The following is a 22,329-nucleotide window of genomic DNA, read 5'->3' as shown; positions in this document are numbered from 1 at the left end:
TTCCCTGGGGATAAGAATCACCCGGGAAGCTTGTTCACTCTACCTTCCCAAAGCCCCTTCCCTGGAGATTCTGACTCAGGGGTTCCAAGCTGGACCCAGAAATTGTCTTTTGAACAAATGATCCGGGTGATTCTTATCATCAGAGGACTGTGGGAACGGTCTTAGATCAGGGGTGGCCGGGGCCAGGGAGTATCTTTGGCTTTGTGGGCCGTTAGGTCTCTGTCACAACTACTCGACGCAAAAGGAGCCAGAGAAAATTCATGAATGAACTGGCCTGGCTGTGGTCCAATAATTTATTTACAAAAACAGGCGGCTGGCTACAGTTTGCTGACCCTTCTCTTAGACCATTCATCATACCATTAAAAAAGAGACATTAATGCCTGCTATTTGTCACCTCACTAAGGCAATGTCTCAATCAGGCAATTGACCCAATGAAAATCCTCCCAACACCATGAAACATCACTCTCATCAAGAGGATAAAGTCAAGGTTGTGTCTGCCCTCCCTCAAGCAAGAACAGATGGAATTTACATGAGAGGATGCAGTCTAAGCCAGAGAGTAGAAGCACACTGTGTTTTAATGTACAAGACACACTGTATTTTAAAGGACAAGCACACTGTATTTTAAAATACAGCACACTGTATTTTAAAGGACAAGAATGAGGTGGTAACTATAAGATGCTGGTGGAGATTGTGGCGGGTTTTCTTTATGCAGTGGATTTTCTAGGGCCCCCAAAACTCTTCCTGCATCCTGGGAATTACTAGCTCAGACCACCATATCATTTTTCCCGGTACCTATTGTTATATTCTTTTTTTTACTCCCTCATGAGGATGATTGATGCTCAGCTGAATTCAGAGGAGCGTTTGATTTGCCTGCCATCCTCCGGGAATACCCCTGCTAAATGCAGGAAAAATCACTCAACATCAAAGATCATTCAGCCACGGATGTGAGAGCGACTGTCACCTTATAAAGCTTACAGTAGCCAGCGTCCTCTTACAATTTTCCCCAGTGCAAGCTACAGAGGTGGGGAGGGTTGGAGGGAGCACGGGTTAATACAGTGGAATTTCCTTTGGCACCAGCTCCAAGCAGTCTTTTAACAGAGATGTTTAATTGATCTTTATTGAGGAGAACCTTCCCTTCTGCTTATAGAAGAAATGATCACTTTTCCCTCGGGTTCTATCTGGAGAAGTTAATAGCCCCAGTTTTCTCTTACAGCAGAGATACTTAGTGACTGGGAGACTATCATAAGTAGAGTTTATTGTCCAAAATACAAACCCAGTTCTAATCAACCTGCACAGTGAGATTGCCTTGCTTGTATCTGTTGATACCTGGAGGAGCTTCTCCCAACTGACGAGCGCATTGTTCTTTCCACTCAGGCTCTGCTGTCCAGTTAACAAATTGGATAGCGAGGTAATCTATAGGCCTTTGCCAAAGACCGCTGAGGATGCCCTAATGTGTATCAATTTGATCCTCACATGCAGTAGCTCCCAGATGAGGCCCGAGAGCGGAGCCATAATCATTTGCGTACACGGTGCAGGAATATTTTGCAGGTGTGAAGACGATCATTGCAATACTTCCAGGATACAGAGACACTTCCGGGATTCAGTACAAAGACAGCCGTTACTGCTTGGCAGCTATGAAGAGTGATGGAAAAACAAACAAACAAAAGTAATACTTACAGAGTTCCTTTAGCTCTTTTATAAAGGGCTTTATTGATATTAGCGTTACTTTTTGAAATAACTTCCAAACACAACAAGCAGGTATTAATATTTCCGTTTTAGAGCTAGGAAATTTTGTATTAAATGTTCTGACTGCTGTGCTCCTTGAGGACTAGATTTAGCAGTAAACTAGAGGCTAGGACTTGCTGCTACAGTAAACTCTTACTATTTGGGAATTTGTTCTAGAGATACGAATTTCCTGGGTCTTTTTCTTTGTCCTCTCCTCCTTCTGGCTGCCGGCTTTCCCCACCTGCCACCTGCCACGCCCTCCCCAGCCCTCCAAGTTGCCATCCTGGCATGGCAGGCACCGTGACCATGATTTCTGAACCACATTTTGGAACCTGTAGTATGAAAAATACCAGTGTTCTTAGGTGGACAAGAGGACAGAATTTTTGAAACCATGATTGTCCACAAAAATCGGAGATATGTGATCACTTTTCTAGTGTCGCTCTAGCATATTCTCCAATGACGAGCAAAGGAAGGTGTGGAAGGGAAGCACCTACCATTTACTGACACAGTTAATAGGAATATACTCAAGGCAGGTGTAAGGCCCGGGCCTGAGGTCTTCCTGAGAATGTGAGAGGGAAGGAGGAGGGAGGCTTTATACCTGAGATATTGGATTCCTTTTTTCCCCCCATGTTACTGAGATATAATTGTCATATAATTTTATATTAATTTCAGGTGTACAACATAGTAATTTGATATGTGTATAAATTGCAAAATAATTTCCACAATAAGTTTAGTTAACATTTACCGCCTCACATAGTTACAATTTTTTTCTTGTGATGAGAACTTTTAAGATCTATACTCTTAGCAACTTTCAAATTAAAAAACAGTATTGTTCGGTGCTTTGTGTCCACCTAGAGGGGTGGGATAGGGAGGGTGGGAGGGAGATGCAAGAGGGAGGAGATATGGGGATATAGGTATATGTATAGCTGATTCACTTTGTTATACAGCAGAAACTAACACACCATTGTAAAGCAATTATACTCCAATAAAGATGTTTAAAAAAAAAAGAAAACAGTATTTTTAACTATAGTCATCACGATGTACATTACATCCCCAGGAGTTGTTTCTCTTATAACTGCAAGTTTGTACCTTTTGACCACCTTTCCCATCCCCCCTACTCCCACCTCTGGCAACCACTGAACTGTTCTCTGTTTCTATAAGCTCAGTTTTCTTCGATTCGTATACGTGAGATCATACAGTATTTGTCTTTCTCTAATTTCACTTAGAGTAATGGCCTCAAGGTCTGTCCTGGCTTTTTTTTGCATCTGGTATCACAGTTAAACATGGTTAGAACCATGTTGGTGTTGTTACCAGGTCCTTGTCAGGTGTCATGGGCTGAGTTGTGTCCACCACGGAATTCACAGGATGAAGCCCTAAACCCCAGTACCTCAGCATGTGACTGTATTGGGAGATCAGGCCTTTAAAGAGTAATTAAGTTAAAATGAGGCCATTAGGGTGGATCCCAGTCCAATCTGACTGGTGTCCTTATAAGGAATGCAGATTAGACACACAGAGAGACACCAGGCCTGCCCAGAGGGTGAAAGCCCTGTGAGGACACAGGGAGAAGGCGGCGCTCTGCAAGCCAAGGAGAGAGGCTGGAGCAGGCTCTTCCCTCAGGAGCCTCAGAGGAAACCAACCCTGCTGACAACTTGACCTTGGACTTCCAGCCTCCAGAACGGTGAGAAATAAATTTCTGTTGTTTAAGCTACCCAGACTGTGGTGTTTTGTTATGACAGCCCTAGCAAACTCATACAGATACCAAAAATTAACGTGGAATGAGGCCTGGAACACCTACCGCTTACATGTTGTTTGCTACATGCCAAATACATGCCAAATACTAACTCGATCCTCACCATAGCCCTATGAAGTGGGCACTATTGTTCTCACCCCCATCTTACAGACAAGAAAACTGAGGCACAGAGATGTTCAGTGAATTGCCTAAGGCCATACATCTGACATGTGGAAAAGCTGGAATTTGAACCCAGTCACCAGTCTCGGAGTTCACTGTTTTGTCTCAATTTTCTACCTGTTATCCCCCAACTGATCATCCACAAACCTTCCAAAACTGGTTCAGGAGGCAGCGTGGAAAGCAAACCTGAGGATACTGTGCCCCACTCTTGAGAGGCAAGGACTCACAACCTGGGAAGCTTAGGAGGGACAAGGAAAGCTGGTTCATCTCAGAGGCCCATGGATGGAAGGAAGAGACACCTGGGCCTGGTGAACCGAGGGCCTGGAGGCAGGAAGGCTTTTCCCATGTTGGCTGTCACCCTGATCCACAGCTCTGCCATCAGGTAGCCTTGGGTTCCTCCAGGCACACTGGCCCTATGAGTACATGATGTACTACAGGCTGCTGGAGCATATTGGATGCAGAGTCAGAAATGGTTCACTCCCTCTCCAGCTGTCATTTCTCCAGAACAAGCAGGGAAAAGATACCAGAGACAGGGAGGTTCACCTTCATCCTCTAGACCCGGGTTTCTCAGCCCCGGCTCTAGTGACATTTTGAGCTAGGCAATGTGTGACTTTGTTTCTTTGTTGTGTGTGACTGCCATGTGCGCTGTAGGATGTTTAGCAGCATCCCTGTCCTTACCTACTAGATGCCAGTAACACATCAGCTACTTGTGACAACCAAAAGTGCCTCCAGATATTGCCAAATATCCCCCAGGGGACAAAATCACTCCCATTGAGAAGCACTTCTCTAAGAGAAACAGAAAAAGGTACTTCCTCAAGACACCATTTCCATCTGTCAGAAGGCTGTCATAATAATATATGCAAACGTTCTACATTTATGGTGCTGTACAGTGCACAACCTGCCCAACTGCCCATGGTCATCCACCTCCTCCCTCCCTCTCCTCAAGCTTCACAGGAAAATGAGGCTAATCTGCCCTACACTTTATTGTTCCTTTCTACTTTCCCATATTTCTGAGATACTATAAGGAACCCGAGGGCTTCCTGGTCTAAACTTGGGATTCAGTTCGGGATTGACCTTTCTCCACCCTGAGGTAAGGATTAAGAAAATAAAACCTGTGCTGATCCTTCTGATTTTCTAGTTCAGCCATTAATGTGACAGGCATGAGGTGCTGATAAAGTGGCCAATTTATTCAATCCCTTTAATGGAGAGAAAAAGTTTAAACTTTTATTGGTTTAGCTTGCCCCAAAAGCAACTATCAAATGTTGGCAGGATACAATGAAGGCTTACCTTGTTAACATAGTTAAGTCTCTCTCTCTCAGAACTAGCCCATTTAGCTCCAGGTTCCTTAGCGCACCCGACGCACTCACACAGCATTTAAGAGCTTTACACAACTGGAAGGTCACATCTTTATTTCTTATCGCAGGAACACGACTTCTGTAAACTTTATTTCTGTCACAACCTAAAGCAAAATTATTGTAAAATGAGTGATTTAAACCATACATTTTATCATCATTAAAAAGCACCTTTAAAAAAAAAAAAAAAAGCATCTGCTCTGTGCTAAGGATAAGAAACGACTCCTGCCCTTAAAGCCTGCATTAAGGAGGGACGTGAAAATTTGAATCACATGAGATAAAGAAGCATAACCTTTATGCACAGAGGTTCCTTGGAGGCAAAATGTTATATCTAAGTGACAGCTTCATGATAACCCTGAAGCAGAATCTAAAAAGCTGAGGCTATGCAGAGGTGGAGTAGGAGGTGCATTAACTGCAGAGGGAGCACCTGTGCAAAGACACTCAAGCCTGACACCTGCTGGGCACTGTAAATACTGCAGGTGGGGATGACTAAAGGCCAGGGGTCCAAATGTGAGAACAGACAGAAAGGAAAATAGAGATGTTGGCGGAAGCAAGCCTGGGAGACAGCATGGCTTGTATCCCACAGGTGATGAGGCCTGGGGTTACCACTGGCTAAGTAAGGGTGCCTCCGCTGATTAGAAAAAGGTGCCCCGCTGCTGAAGGACCGATTAGATAAAGGGAGTGATCCCAAAAAGCTCCCCTTCCTCAGGGCCAAAGAGCCCCAGGAGGCTTGGCCGAGCACAGTTCAGACTACACGCCTCTGTGCAGAGCACACGCTGGGCGGCTAGTATGCACTAACTCTGTGTGGGCAAGCCATTAGCAGCATTATTTTAAGCGTATCTTTTTATGTTAGAAGATCACTCAACCCGAGTAGGCAGATGAACTTAGAGGAACTGAGCCCAGGGGCCGCGAAACCACCCAGGAGCTTCTGCCATAGTCCGGGCAAAATGTAATATGGATGAAGAAGCAAATTGAGGAGGAGGCCAAAATCTACGAGCTAGACCCACTGGATTGAAGACATAAAGTTCACTGAAGGAACTCTGAAGAGAACAGGCTCTGCAATAAACTTTTCTTACATTCAATGTAAAATATTAGGCAAAATTAAGTACAGTGGCCTTTAAGGTCCTTTCAGCTCTAATTTCTTTTGATTTCTAACTTATTACTCTGGTTAAGTAAAGTCCCTTCAGAGGTACAGAACAGTTCCTACACCTGCATTGGATGCAAAGAATAATCTGACTTCTCTTCACCAGGGGATGAGTTGAACTGTCCTTGCAGAAGAGATAACAGATGGTGTGAACCCCAGATCCTAGAAGAAGGCCAGGCACACGATAAGTATTCAGCTTTTTGAAAACAAATGAACAATCATTTCCTCTCCTAGATCTTCACACCCTTCCTCTGCTGGCTACTTTCTTTCAGCTTATAAACATCCTCAAGTATACCCACTTAAAAAACTCTCAGACCTATGATTCTTTGGATCTTCTTGTGGGTAACTTAAGTCTCTCCCATGCCTTCAAACTCTTAGAGGAAAACATAGGCAGAACACTCTATGACATAAATCACAGCAAGATCCTTTTTGACCCAGCTCCTAGAGAAATGGAAATAAAAACACAAATAAACAAATGGGACCTAATGAAACTTCAAAGCTTTTGCACAGCAAAGGAAACCATAAACAAGACCAAAAGACAACCCTCAGAATGGGAGAAAATATTTGCAAATCAAGCAACTGACAAAGGATTAATCTCCAAGATTTACAAGCAGCTCATGCAGCTTAATAACAAAAAAACAAACAACCCAATCCAAAGATGGGCAGAAGACCTAAATAGACATTTCTCCAAAGAAGATATACAGATTGCCAACAGACACATGAAAGAATGCTCAACATCATTAATCATTAGAGAAATGCAAATCAAAACTACAATGAGATATCATCTCACACCAGTCAGAATGGCCATCATGAAAATATCTAGAAACAATAAATGCTGGAGAGGATGTGGAGAAAAGGGAACGCTCTTGCACTGTTGGTGGGAATGTAAATTAATACAGCCACTATGGAGAACAGTATGGAGGTTCCTTAAAAAACTAAAAATAGGACTACCATACGACCCAGCAATCCCACTACTGGGCATATACCCTGAGAAAACCATAATTCAAAAAGAGTCATGTACCAAAATGTTCATTGCAGCTCTATTTACAATAGGCAGGACATGGAAGCAACCTAAGTGTCCATCATCGGATGAATGGATAAAGAAGATGTGGCATATATATACAATGGAATATTACTCAGCCATAAAAAGAAATGAAATGGAGGTATTTGTAGTGAGGTGGATGGAGTTAGAGTCTGTCATACTGAGTGAAGTAAGTCAGAAAGAGAAAAACAAATACAGTATGCTAACACATATATATGGAATCTAAGGGAAAAAAAAAAAAAGGTCATGAAGAACCTAGTGGCAAGACGGGAATAAAGACACAGACCTACTAGAGAATGGACTTGAGGATATGGGGAGAGGGAAGGGTAAGATGTGACAGGGTGAGAGAGTGGCATGGACATATATACACTACCAAATGTAAAATAGATAGCTAGTGGGAAGCAGCCGCATAGCACAGGGAGATCAGCTCGGTGCTTTGTAAACACCTGGAGGCGGGGGATAGGGAGGGTGGGAGGGAGGGAGATACAAGAGGGAAGAGATATGGGAACATATGTATATGTATAACTGATTCACTTTGTTATAAAGCAGAAACTAACACACCATTGTAAAGCAATTATACTTCAATAAAGATGTTTAAAAAAAAAATGTTGACCCTGATTTATCTAAGTAGTGGCAGTTCATTTAAATTTTATGTTTTTCTTTGTAGTTTTTCCCCTTTTCCCCCAACATCTTGGAATAAGAAGTTTCACAGTAAAAAAAAAGTTGTTGCTAAAAATCAGGTTAACTCAAATGCCTATTGTGCTACTGTGAGTCATTTAAATTCATCAGTACTCTTAGAAAACTTTTAATAACAAGAGATATGTGTTCCAGGAGGACAGTTACCATTAGAATATTTACCTCATTTGGAGAAGATCATCCAATAGAAATCCCCTCAACCTTACTGAAATAAATGCACTAGAAAAGTTTAGTCACTAAAAGACATGCCTTGAAAACATTAAAGCATTTACAACTTAAACTGCTGCAGTTGAATATAATTCCAAAGATACTCAAATTTTAGAAATGTAAGGCTAGCATGATATCACCTGACCAGAGTAAAAACAATGGTTTCCTCCTTGGCTCTTGCATCAGATGTCAATTCCCACCCTTGCCCCACTTCCACCTGCTCTATTTTTTAATCACACTGGTGGATCTCAAAATATTTCCCTATGAAAATAAAAGGTATAGAAAATTATCGTTGGTTTTTGATACGATAATTTAATAGGGCTATCTGGATTAGGCTGAAGATGATCTTAAAATAAAGAAAAAATATTGCTAGGTAATACCATTAAAGGAGAAAACTAGGAGATATGATTAAATTACTGAGGGATTATTTTCAAGTCTTTAAGACACTGTAGGAAAACAGATGAAGTTTTCCAATTAATTATATCTATTCATTAGCACAGGTTCGGCATCACTTCAAATTTCTGTTGGGAAAGCAGCTCCAGTTGCTATATACAATACAAAAAAACATTTAAAAAGCATCTTAGTCACACTGACCTCTTCTTGATTAGTCCTAATATATCAGATTTTAATATGTGCAAAGTCTTCCCAATAAAATGGGTAAGTTGTGATGTATTAAAAGGAATACAATGCATCTTTTTCTAAAACAAGAAAACGAATTATACATATGTGTATATATACACACCCACATATATATATTAAATTATACACACACATACACCATACACACAAGCAGAGAACCCCAAATTAGATAGAACTGGCCAATAAAGTAGATTATATCTCCCTGGAAGTCACAGAAATGCAAAATAAGACAATGCTATTAATTAAGTAGAAAACTGGAACACAAAATTACATATAAAATTATATAATTATATGTTAAGTTTTGTGTGCACTTGCGTGTGTCAAAAACCAAATGAAACATACTAACATATTAACTGGTTGGTGTTACGGATGTTTAGAGATTAATGTTTTTTCATTTGAAAATTTCCTCATAGAAAATGGTCGTGTATTATTGATTGTGTATTATTTTTATAAGAAGAATTTACTTCGAATTTCTAAAAAGGAATAACAGATATATGCTTGCATAAAATGTCAACAGAGTCTATTCTAATTCTGAAACAAGCTGAAAAAATATTTTCTCAAGACATTCGGCAAGTATCACCTAAAATTAAATAGACAAGTCATCTAACTTTGTGTTCAGCTTGGCTTTCTTCATCTTCTGTAATAACCACATTTGTGGAACAAATTCCTATCAAAGGTTCAGACCTAAACAAAAACTACTGAGTAAAAACACATCTGTTTTGGCTTTTTCTCCGAAGAGTTCCCAGTATTTGTTAAAATTGAGATCTTTATATTAAACTACACGCACAAATAAACCCTACCAGGACCAAATGTTACAAAACACAGCATGAGGCAAAGCAAATATATTTCACGACAATAAACTAGGTACCTTCAGGAACAACTTCATTTCTTTTAAGCCATCGCGATAAAACTGCCAATAAAATCATGTCCAGCTTTTTATTCTACAATGTTTTGAATTTCCCTAAAAACATCAAAATATTTCCTATTTCCTCAGTTAATAACCATTTCTATATTCTGACATGGCACTTTATGTGGGCAGTAAAGAAATATTAAAGCAAGCAGAAGAGTGATTAAAAGCAGTGACTAATGTCGGAGAGAGCTGGGTCTGAATCTTCAGTCCTGACTCCTAATTTTATGGTCATTAGAAATTCCTTAACTCCCCCTGAACATTACCTTTCTCACACATAAAATGACAGTAGTAATACTACACCATAGAATTGGAAGGTTAAGTCAGATCACGTATATATAACTCTTAAATTACTATATTAATTATATTAAGCAAGCAAAACTATGCTAACTAAAAGAAAACAGCCAATGGTATTGATTCCCAAGGAAATGGAGGGAAGTAATGAAGGAATCCTTCAGCCTTTGAATAATAGTCAAGTTTTTCTGTTTGTTTAACCTATTTCCATCTGAATAAGTCAAAGGCGAAAAAGAAATCAATCATGAAGTCCAGTCTGGAGATAATTCAAGAAATCAAGAGATTATATTACAACTAAGTCATGCAACTCAGGTGGAATCAGTAAATAGATTTTAAAACAAACTGGGTCTGGGTATATAAGTAGGAAAACAATACTGTTGCATAGGTCTCTTGGGTCTTTGCTGAGGTCCACAAATTCTCACAACTTCCGGTGACTAAACAAGTGCCTATCACTTCCCTAAGGAAAGAGAAATAAAAGCAATAGGAATAATTAAACTTGGTCCATGACCAAAGGTAGAGTAACAATCTCTAGAAAAGAAGCTTACTGGTCAATACTCTTCAACCTCAAATTTGATTTCTCACTGAGATACCAAGAAAAGTGTTTGAGTTTGGCAATCCCAAGAAACTGACATTTTCAAGTCAATTATGATACAGTTTGGACCTTACCAAGTTTCTAAATGTACATGTTGTAAAAAAAAAAAAAAAAAAAAAAAAGGCATACCACAGAAATAGATGTGGGTAGTGGCAAATCGCTATGTTAGAACACTGAACCTGATTCAATTTCAGCCAGATACTTTATATTCTGCTCAAATTCAGTCTGTCTCAGATATTTACTGAGAATAACATTAAATTAACACCAGGTTGGGGGTGAAGGGTTTAGCCTTACTGACCCATACAATAACTGGTCTTGAGAACACTAGGAACACTGTTGATTCTGTACCCCTTATACTCATTGAAAGAAACCAACATTTCCAGGGAAGTCAAGACCAATTTGTCTTGCCAGATCCTTAGAACAAGGAATTACAAAAGGACAGTTTAGAATATACTCCACCTTCCTGGGTCATGTGTTGCTGTCATCAAAGGAAAAATTCTTTTTTTCCTCTTTTGGAGGAGAGGGGGTGAACAGGTGGTGGTTGTTTACCTGAATACAGAATAGACTAGTATGAATAAAATAGAATGAAAAGATGGTTGAGAAAATACATAAGTAGAAAAGTCTGAGCTGGAAGTTTCTGGTCCCTTTCTTTCCGGTCAGCCTGTACTTTGGTCCTAATGTATATGACAGTGTCCCAAAATGCTTAGTCTACATTCATCAGGATTATGTGCATGTTGCATCTAGAGCACTTAGAGCAAAATTTTTCTTCAAAGAATTTTACCTTTAGGTTGAAAAGAAATATGTTCCTTGTAACATGGTATAGAAAAATATTCCACAAATGGGACGTCCCTGGTGGTGCAGTGGTTAAGAATCCACCTGCCAATGCAGGGGACACGGGTTCGAGCCCTGGTCCAGGAAGATCCCACATGCTGCGGAGCAACTAAGGTCGTGCACCACAACTACTGAGCCTGCGTTCTAGAGCCCACGAGCCACAACTACTGAGCCCAGGTGCCACAACTACTGAAGCCCATGCGCCTAGAGCCCGTACTCCACAACAAGAGAAGCCACCGCAGTGAGAAGTCCGTGCATCACAAGGAAGAGTAGCCCCCGCTCGCCACAACTAGAGAAAGCCCGCGCACAGCAACAAAGACCCAACGCAGCCAAAAATAAATACATAAAATAAATTTATTTTTAAAAAAATTCCACAAAATAAATCTGATCATCAGCGGAATAAAATTTCTGTGCTGCCTATTTTATGCCAAGGGCTATTCTAAGTACTGTAAACAAACGTAAACAAACACAACCTTTGGACCAGAAACCAGGTTCTTCAAACGACACTTGAAAACCTGAGATCCTTTAGGCATCCCATAAAATTTGTTTCTTTAACCCAAATTTCACAAAAAGGCAAAAATAATCATATTCAATCTGAGTAATTTAACCATGAGAAAAGTGCCCAACGCAGAGAAGGTTATACCTAAATATTTGTTTAGTGAATAAAAGACACAAGAGGTGAACTGCTACAGCTGGCCAAGACTAGAGCAAGAACAGTTATCAGAAATATACAGGTTAAAGAATTTCTCTAGTCAGAAAAAAAAAAAAAAGCTAGATATTTTTAAATGTCTGAATGTTTGTTTCGCGGGGTTAGAAGGCAACATAAGGAGAAGTGGTTCAGTACCCTGGATAGCTCCAGGGAGGCACAGTTTCTCAAGTCCCAGATCTACTTAGTTGCTGGTGTCTTCCAGCTGCAATTTCCCTGTTAAAGGGCTCTGTCATTTTTAAGCCAGATTCATGCCCCATAAAAACAGAGTAGACTCCTCAACCCCATCCTCACCCCGAAACACATGGAACAAATACGCACACAGAGAAGTCTAGCCTGTTCGTTAAAAACAGTATCTTCTGTCCTGACCAGGGAATAAACCTGTCACTTTAGAAAACTGATCCAGGAAGTCTTATCTCTTGCTGTGTGACAGCTGATCCTGAGAGGGCTCACCGCCCAGATCTAGAGTAAGGGTTTACCCACGGGATCGATAAAGTAGCTATCTTCGAGTTGAAGTAAAACGTATTACCACACCATAATTCAGTGTTATAAACTCAAATCAATAAATCTCTTTCTGAAGAAGACTCTACCGGAAGCATAGTACTTCTCCATAACATTCACATAAGTGAAGCAACTTACCCATGAGCTATGACTACAAAGTCGTGGTAATGATTATAAAGTAACAAGAACTGTAAAGTAAAATGACACCATTTCATATCTCAAAACTATACAGAGCTAAAGTAAAATACTGACAAACAAAAGAGCCTCATCTTTACTATTCGACTTATTTTGCTTACCTACTGAGTTCCTAAATCTTTGCTTGTTACTAGACCGTAGCAGTCATCTTATGGTTGGACATTTATTTGCATAGTTTCTCCCATACTAGATTGCAAATTTCTTGATAGGAGGGATCATGTATCATTCACCATGGCCAATGGTATCCTGGACACAGTAAATGTTCAATAACTGTTTATTGAATTAAACTGAGTTGAAGTAACTCATCTCTGGTTTATGAAACTTCTGTTTTCATAGCGATACGAGTGGGAGCCATCCCAGGACCCAATCATGTCACCGTACAGAAAAAGGAAGAGTTGTTGGTTCTTATAGTAAACGTAACAAAGAGATTTGGGGCATCTGGAAATATTTACCCCATAAAGAATCCTATGAGAGAAAGTAATACAAACCATACCTTCCCTTCTGCTGAGAAATCACAGAAGATTCTACTTATGTCGTATTTTTAAATCCCCAAAGACTGTATTATGAGGGAGAGAAATATAAAAACAATTGAACCCTTGAGGAAAACACAGGTCAAAAGAGATTCCTTTTAAAGAAAGAAAAAGGAGGCAGGGAAGAAAAGCAAAGGGGGAGAGGAGGAGGGAGGGAGGGAAGGAGAAAGGACGAAAAGAAAGATGATGCTGTTAAAAGTGATGCTGGAGAGTAATGAAAGTTATGTCTTGACAGATGGTGAGAAGGTTAGGAAAAGCAGCACCACCCAAAAACTGTACAAGTAGAAAATAAGCTTATTCTTGTTGGTCCATGGATTATATTACACGGAATAGAGGAATGGTGGGTATGTATGTTTGTTCGTTTGTTTGAAGATTACTTGTTGGGCAAATGCTTCCAGGAAATGCTTTGGGAGAGTTCACTTAGATATCTTGCAACAGACGCTCAACTTCAATAATCTCAAAAACTGCCCAAGTTTTCCAAGGCAAATCCACATTGTATGCTCAGTCTCACCAAATTCATATACGCTGTCCATTTTTATTCTTATGTAAAATTTATCTTACCTGAAATTATCAAGTGTTTTAAAATAGTTATTAAGAGTTTGGAGCACTCATGTTAGAAAATTAAGTGTTACCAAGTGAGGCTCCTTTTTTTTTTTTTTTGAGGCCCCTTTTTAATTCAGGACGTTTTCCATTTTACTGGGAATCAATTCTGTCTGGTGTTTCTAATCCAGCATGTTAAAAAATCATCCTACAAGGCCTCTGATCTTGTTTAAACACTAAAATTTCACAGTACAGATCCAAATTTCCATAAAAGTGACTCTGCTAGTGAATCCATTTCATTGTCCCCTCCATCTGCAAAGAATAGATTTTTCTTTTCTACCTCAAGAACACCTAATCCTTACATTTTAAGAAACAGTACTTGAGTGCTTTTACTGCCAAAAGTCTCATTGTAATATAGCTGGAATATTCCCCTGTGAGTACTAGTTAGTGCTATCGCTTGTTCACACATGCTTTTTTAATTTCAAGTATGATTAGTTATAGGCAAGTCACTGAATATTTAAATTTGGTACAGATAGGTTTTCAAACTACCTGTGAACAGAAGCCTGTAAATTAGAGGGAGTGTGGGAATATGAAATCTGAGCAGAGCTGTTTAAAATCTGGCTGTTGTACATTATGCTCCCTTCCTTACCTGTAACACCTGCTTTCTGCGGAACCAGAAGTCTGTGTCTCCTGTGGCTTAGGTTTTAGACCGGGGTGAGCGTTGTAACAGCCTCACCATAATGTCTGGCATGTTCCAGACTCCCCTGTGGTTGAGAATATGCGTAAGTTGAGATGGAGCAGGGAACAGCAGAATCTTCAAAGCCGAGAGAGAAGTCCAGAGACCACAGGGAGACCTCAATGCCCATTACAGGCTTAAAGAAAATAAAAATAAAACTCTAGAATAGTATTGACTTGCTAAAACCCAAAATGAACATAAGTATTAAATTTTTACTAAACTGTAAATCAAACCTTAACAAAAACCTAAGTCATCAGTTTAAAAGGAAACCAAACTGTTGTAATTCTAAACCCAGAGGCAGTAGTGCGGTGTGAGATAAAATGCGTGAGACCAAAAATTGGCAAGTTCTGGATTCTTTTTCCTATTCTGTTTCTTCTGAAATGTACCACCGAGCATATCACTTAACCCTCCTAGACCCTGGATTTCCATTTTTTCATCTGTAAAACAAAGAATCTGGACTAGAAAATAACTAAACTTGCTTCCAGAAATAAACCGGCATTTCATTCCATTTGAACTCAAATCTGACTTGCACTTGAACAGTTCTAAAAAGAGAGAACACTTTGTGTCTTTTATAAATGTGTTATAAGTTTCCGAAGTTAAACTCTAGTTCCTTATGAGGGTAATATGCGTTTTTCTTTCAAAACAATTCCAGATGATAGGAATGAGGACAAAGACCTGAAGAAGTGAAAAAATATATATATATACGAATCTATGTGTGGGTATATGTATCTCCAGTTCCAGAGTATATTCTCATTTTCTTCCAAAATCCTGCAAAGTTATAGAAAGTAGAGCATAAGGGCCAACATAGCGGCTCCTGGCTTGAGGTATGTCTCCTTCACCACTCCTCTGAGTAAACCAAGGAGCCAGAACATGTCAGCAGCAAGAGAAAGCTTCCTGCAACATCATACGAGAAAAGGCCCATATCAGAGTCTAAAACTAGGCTGCCAAGAATTGCACTTAAGTTGTCGGAACCACAAAGGACAAGGTATCTGCCGCTCCTCTCCTACTGTATTCCATGGTCTTATAATGAGGGACAAAACTACAGCCAGCCTGTACTCAGAGCTGTGGTCCTGCCCTGGCAGCTTGAAATCCTAGTCAGACAGGCCACATGATGCTAATGGAGAAGTCTAAAACATTTAGCAGCGTCAGAAATGAAAAACAGCTCAAGAAAACCCAATGAGGATCCAAGCACTGAGAATGACGTATTTCCTAATGACCAAATCCAAGTTTGGTCCACTGAGACATAGGCCGTCTCTTAGAGTGAAATACCTTAGACAACATTAATTAATATTGTGAGTGATGGTTGTTAAAAAGCAAGGCAGAAGAAATATTCAAAGTTTAACCTCAAGGAACATGTGTAAACCATAGCTTTGAGAGGAGGTGGCAAACATATAGGTGACTTCCCTGTTCTGTTTATCTAGCAAACAGTCCTAATCAATAACATTAGTCTTTTCTATAGTACCTGGCTCTCAGTTCCACAGTCTTTCTCAAACAGCCAGGCCTTACTAATCAACCTGAATTGGCATGAGAAAGAAAACCTATTTACCCCTTTTCCTATAGGAGAAAAGAGCCCTGTGTGTGGAGAACTGGGAAGCCTTGTTAGTCCTTTGGGCTTCACCATTAACCAGTTAGACAAGTCACTTTGTAATTCAAGGCCTCTCCACCCTTAAGAATAAAATTTCGAGTAGGGGTGGACTATCTCTAAGTTTCCTTTGTGTGTTCAAGCCTCATATATTTATAATCTTAGGCGATGGGGAGTATCTATGACGACTGAAAAAAGCATGACTATCCCATAACTCAAAGAAATAAAGTTACTCATTGAAGTTATCAATTATCGTTATTTTTTTCCCTCCTGAAGAGCTGCAGATACTAATTATAAGATTCTTTGTCCAACAGTGGTTATTTAAGCCAGGAAATATCTTCTAATCCAACTCCTTCACAGATGAGGAATTAGATTTTCAGAAAGGTTAACTGATTTGCATAATGTCATGCCAGTAAATCTGAATACCCAGATTATGATTATCAACACCAAGGTTACTAGCACAATTATCAGTTTTTGTGGAGTTTACAGAGTGGTTTCCAAACTGCAAACCCAAATCTATTGACAAGCCAGTACCTCTCCTCCATCATGGTCTCGTTTGTGGTGATTTCTTTGTACCTGAATACATTTAAGGTGCCTACATTCTTTCGATTCCTTCTGATTCCTTTTGATTCCTTATTCATTGAGCACACTGTACTCATCCATTCATACCTGCAATTTGCCAGTTTCCCAATTTAGCATCTCTGAAATATTTACTAGTGGGGAGTATACTTCTTCTTTACCGCATAACTATGCAAAGTAAGACCTTATCTAACACAAGCCCTGTGGAACCCAAAGGGCAACCATTTACTGCTACCTTTTTGTCTATTGTCTTTTACCTGCATGTAGTTGCTGTTTATGCTTCCTTGAGCGGAAATTAATTAACACCCTAAAAATCATCATGATACGGCATAAAATGATCTTAATACGTCACTGTGTCTGTTGTCTAAGCTTGAATCCAATTTTCAAGTGCTTTATGTTGATTTGATAAGCAAGAAGAGGCATTTCAGGTTGTACATGAAATAAATGAACATAAATTCACCAAGTGACCATATTCCTGTGGGAGCAAAAGGAGGCATGGTATTTAGCATAAATGAGTGTAAGTGGTGAGTTAGATAAGTAGTCAGGAGACCCGAATTCCATCCTCAACTTTCACACTAAAGGTACAAACTTGCACAACTTTCCTCACTTCCTTGAGCCCCAACTAAAAGTGAGGGAGTTCAACTCGCTTTTCTAAGATTAGATTCATATCTATCATTTTATGACTACCATGGGCAGCCCCTAATACCCCCTCCTCTGCATGTATGGCAGCTCTTCTGGGCAGTTATCTAATACTTCACGTGGCAGCGCACACCAGCCCCTGTGCTGTGCTTCGCCAGGATGGCCCACTGCCAGACCGGCAGGCACAGCCTCCGGCCCTATGACGAATCCCAAGCATCCCAGGGCAGCAGTCAGTAGCAGCCTGCTTCAACAAAACCTAAGAAAACAAAACTTCTCATCTTCACCTTCAGTCTTTACTACACGGGACAAATTTAAGACCTTAATGGCTACTTTTTCCTCCAGTGTAAAGTGCCAGGCCAGCTGGCTCTAAAATACTTCATAAAGCACGCAAAAAGCCCCAATTCCATAGGCATGTATCACTGCACTAAGAAGGGGCCTTGGAGAGTTTTAATATTAAAAACTGAGACCCACAGAATGCAGATGTTAGGACTAGAACCAAGCGTTCTTGATTCCAAACCGGTGTGCTCCCAAGGGGAATTTATCAAAGTACAGAGAGAATTCACAACTTCTTACTTCAGTGGATTTTAGTGGGTGTTTCTGTAACACATCATGCAATCTAGTGTTTTCTTAACATTCATGGTGAAAATTTTAGAAATCTCCACATCTTGATTGTTATAGTGAAGCAGTACAGTAATGAGACAAAGCATTTGTTCTCGAGCTAAAATCACGTCTCCTTCACTTATATTTGGCCAAGTTAACTTCTTTGCACTTCTTTTCGCCGTCTGAAAAATGGCATTAAAAATGCTTTCAAATTATTTTTGAAAGTTAAAGACAGATAGCTAATGTAGCATTAGTAGTGCTGTGCCTTCACACATTCCTTAATGGAGTCAAAAGACATATGTTGTCTGACGGTCACAACAAATCTTACAAATTAAAGTATCTCTTCAATGTGGCCTGATATCCCAGTTGGCCCTTGGGCTAACATCCTAAGATGCACTAGTGATCTTGAGAACATTTCCTGCAAAGGTCCTGGACTGATACTGTTCTTTGTTTCCAGGACTCTTAGAACCAAGCTGCATGGAAATATGACTGGGGATTTGAGAAGATATTTTGTTTTTTAAACACAAGTTTAAATAAACTTAAGTAATGGAAATAAAAGAAAGTTCTTTTTTTTTTTTTTTTAATCTCAAGATGGTACAGGAGAGGCTTCAAATGTACCACTTCCTGGTAATGTAGAAATAATTTCTGAGAACATTAATCTCAACACAGCAATTTAAACCAACACACGTGTGCATTCATTATAAAAACAAATATCAGCTGCAAGACGTATTATTCAATGTAGGATCAGACAACTAGTCCTTAATACCTTACCTGTCTAGTAGAAATCACTACAATGCAACTTATTTTTACTGTGTATAATGTCATTCTAATTTATCTAGAAAGGATTAAATTGTGTTCAGCATTTTCTTTTTAAGAAGCATGAACTCGTTAAATTTAAAAGTTTTTTAGTTAAAATGTTTATAACATAGAATCCTAAAATAGTTTTCTCCTGATAGTCTGCCTTCCTCTATATGTACAAGCAGACATATGTGATGATCTGACTGGACCTGTTTAGAAAGAAAAGGCAACTCTGCCCAAGAAGCTACTTTGCATGAACCTGAGATGTGGTGGAAGAAGGAAAATCACTGGACTGACTGAAGCAGACGGAGTGATGATTAGGGATCAATGAAAATAGAACAGTAAACTGAGGGCCATGAATCCTGGCACAGCAAACAGGAGTAAATGAAAGTTTTCAGGAAAATAGTTATGTGGGATGCATATGCAGTCAACTAACCTTTGACCACGGTGCCCAAAACACAAAATGGGGAAAGGATAGTCTATTCAATAACTGGTGTAAGGAAAATTGATACCCACATGCGAAAGAATACCATAGACAAAACTTAACGTGAAATGGATTAAGGACTTAAATGTAAGACCTGAAACCATAAAACTTCTAGAAGAAAACATAGGTGGTAAGCTATTTGACATAGGTCTTCGCCATATCTTTCTGGATTTGACACCAAAAGCACAGGCAATAAAAGCAAAAATAAACAAGTAGAACTACATCAAACTAAAAAGTTTCTGCACAGCAAAGGAAACAAGCAACAAAAGGAAAAGGCAACCTATAGAATGTGAGAAAACATTTGCAAACTACCTATCAGATGAGGGATTAATATCCAAAGCATGCAAAGAACTCATATGCCTCAATAGCAAAATTTTAAAAATAATCCAATTAAAAAGTGGGCAGAGGACCTGAATAGACAGTTCCCCAAAGAAGACATACAAATGACCAACGGTTATATGAAAAGGTGCTCAACATCACTAATCATCAGGGAAATGCAAATCAAAACCACAATGAGATATGACCTCACTACCTATTATAATGTTTATTATGAAAAAAGACAAGAGATAACAAATCTTGGTGAGGATATGAATAAAGGGAACCCTTGTACACTGTTGGTGAGAATGTGAATTGGTGCAGTCACTATGGAAAACAGTATGGCGGTTACTCAAAAAGTTAAACATAGAACTACCGAATGATCCGGCAATCCCACTTCTGGATACATATCCAAAGGAAATGAAATCAGTATCCCAAAGAGATATCTGCATTCCCATGTTCATTGCAGCATTATTGACAATAGCCAAGATAAGGAAACCTGTGTCCATCAATGAACAAAGAAAGAATATGTGGTATATATATTCAATGGAATATTATGTAGCTATAAAAAAGAAGGAAATCCTGTCATTTGTGACAACATGAATGAACTCGGAGGGCATTATGTTAAATGGAAAAAGTCAGACTGAGAAAGACAAATGCTACATGGTATCACTTACATGTGCAATCTTAAAAAAAAAAAAAAAAAAAAAAAATTGAACTAATAGAAACAGAAGAGAAGGGTCCTTGCCAGGGTCTGGGAGATGAGGGAAACAGGAAAACGTTGGTCAAACGTACAAACTTTCACTTTTAAGAAGAATATGAATAAGTTCTGAGGATCCAATGTACAACATGGTTACAGTAGTTAATAATACTGTCTTGTATACTTGAAATTTGCTGAAACAGACTTTAAGCATTCTCACCACCAAAAAGAACAAAAACAAAAACAAGGGTATGGGGGTAGAGGGGAACTATGTGAGGTGATGAAAATGTTAATTAACTTGATCAGGACCAGTATTTCCCAATGTCTAGGTGTATCAAATCAGTTTGTACACTTTAAATATATACAATTTTATTTGTCAATTATACCTCAAGAAAGCTGGGAAAACAAGAACTAAATAAATATTTAGTAAATGACAAAAAGTTATGAGGTAGGTGTTTAGGAAATATTAATTAGGAAACACTGTACAGACAGGACTAGAGCAGACAGGTACTGCAAACAAGGAAGTAATCTCTCTCTTCTTCTATGGCAATAAACTAAGAGTACCCATGCCTGACAGCAATTCATCAGCAATGTCCCAAAATGCAGATTCCCAAGAGAAAGAACAAACGAATAGGAGAGAAGAGATGCTATGTATATCCTCAGCCCACGGCTTTATCTGTTTTCAGGCTACAAACCAGTTTCTTACAGTCCCCTGGGAATAGGAACATGAACCTGCAGGAGGATAATGGCTGCTTTAACATCTCTCTCTAAGCTCATCAACGATGTGCTAATAGTTCATACATTTAAGCCAGACACTCGTAACTCCTTTTCAGTGGTGCAATTGTCTAATAAATTGTTGGAAACTTTGAAAAATCTTCAGTGTTCCATAAAAATGAAGCCTTTTCACAATAATTGAAATCAGTAATGCAAAACAAATGTATTTCCTTGATAAATTTAGTTTTAAGTAAGCTTTAATTTATATGCTAAATTTTTTAATTTAGTTCAAGTTTTGGCAGAGACATGTTTATTTTAATTGTTGGCCTTCAAAACTCTAGCTTAGGAATAAGCATCTGCTTCTTTTCAATTTTCCGCATAAACTGGATAAATTTCTTCAAGTTGCAAATGAGGGGTGAACATACACTGTATTGCTTCTGGAAAGGTTACAAAATTGCAGCACTTTTTGTGAATCCTTTATGAGAGATCTTACAGCATTACCCTTAAATCTTAACTAGGGTTCTTATATGTACTTACATTTAAGCTGTTTTCAAAGAACATAATACATTAGCATCTAGACCTTGTGCCCAAATAGCCCTCTTTGGAGCACTTGTCGAATACTCTAATACATTTTGAACTCCTCTCATTGCTTTATAGAGATTCACAAAACACATGGATCCTTTCTCTAAGATGAAAAACCTCCCAGAGGAAAAGCACAAACACAGCCTCAGCCCACCTATATTGGAGACCCTGTAACCAATCTGACAAACATACAGTGCGTATTTCTCCAGCTATAGCCTTTGGAAGAAATCAATAAAACTTTCAGAAAGTTAAAGTTAGAGCTCTTGAAACACTGTAGGAGGTAACATTCATCCTTTGCAAATACCTTAAGAAAACTGACTTCTGAGAGAATCCAATCCCTATTATAAAATATTCTTCCTTCACCAGTAATGGCAACACTGGTAAAGGCACTGCTAAGCATGTTTGCACTCATCTGAACCAAGCAGGCATAGAACCTAGGTAACAACACCCACTGGCTACTAATATGATTGAAACTATCTGTGAATTGGGACTCAGTTGATATTAAGATGTAAAACCCCTGAAAATCTACAAGAGCGTTTTCTTCTGGGGTGTTTTATTTCGTCGGTTTCTTTTTCAGTCTACCTTTTAAGGTATTACCCGATCGCCATGTTATGTATGGTGTCTAGCCATGGTACTGATGTTCATGATTCCATGAAATGGCATCTTTGCTGTACAAAGTATCAGGGTTATAACAGAGAGAGTGGTGAAGGACTAAGAAACATACTTTAATAGAGCCAGTTAACTTGCTGGACACTATCATCCAGTCAGGAGCCTCAAGTAACATCTCTGC

At 39.2% G+C, this 22,329-nt stretch overlaps 1 long non-coding RNA gene across 2 annotated transcripts; it reads right to left on the bottom strand.

The window, feature by feature from the left end:
* Positions 1-1,089: 1,089 nt before the first annotated feature.
* On the bottom strand, positions 1,090-14,479 carry LOC132358889 (uncharacterized). 2 transcript variants are annotated; one of them, XR_009500625.1, is made up of 3 exons: positions 14,460-14,479; positions 4,922-5,093; positions 1,090-1,632 (listed from the first exon to the last, which is right to left on the bottom strand). It is a non-coding gene; the product is annotated as an uncharacterized LOC132358889 (long non-coding RNA). The 2 variants fall into 2 exon arrangements; XR_009500624.1 differs by lacking the exon at positions 14,460-14,479 and adding an exon at positions 6,447-6,570.
* Between the last annotated feature and the right edge of the window lie 7,850 nt (positions 14,480-22,329).

The sequence above is a fragment of the Balaenoptera ricei genome, unplaced genomic scaffold, assembly GCF_028023285.1.
Source record: "Balaenoptera ricei isolate mBalRic1 unplaced genomic scaffold, mBalRic1.hap2 scaffold_495, whole genome shotgun sequence".
Lineage (NCBI taxonomy): Eukaryota > Metazoa > Chordata > Mammalia > Artiodactyla > Balaenopteridae > Balaenoptera > Balaenoptera ricei.
The sequence above is the reverse complement of the archived record's forward strand: the minus strand, read 5'-3'. Positions and strand labels throughout refer to the sequence as shown.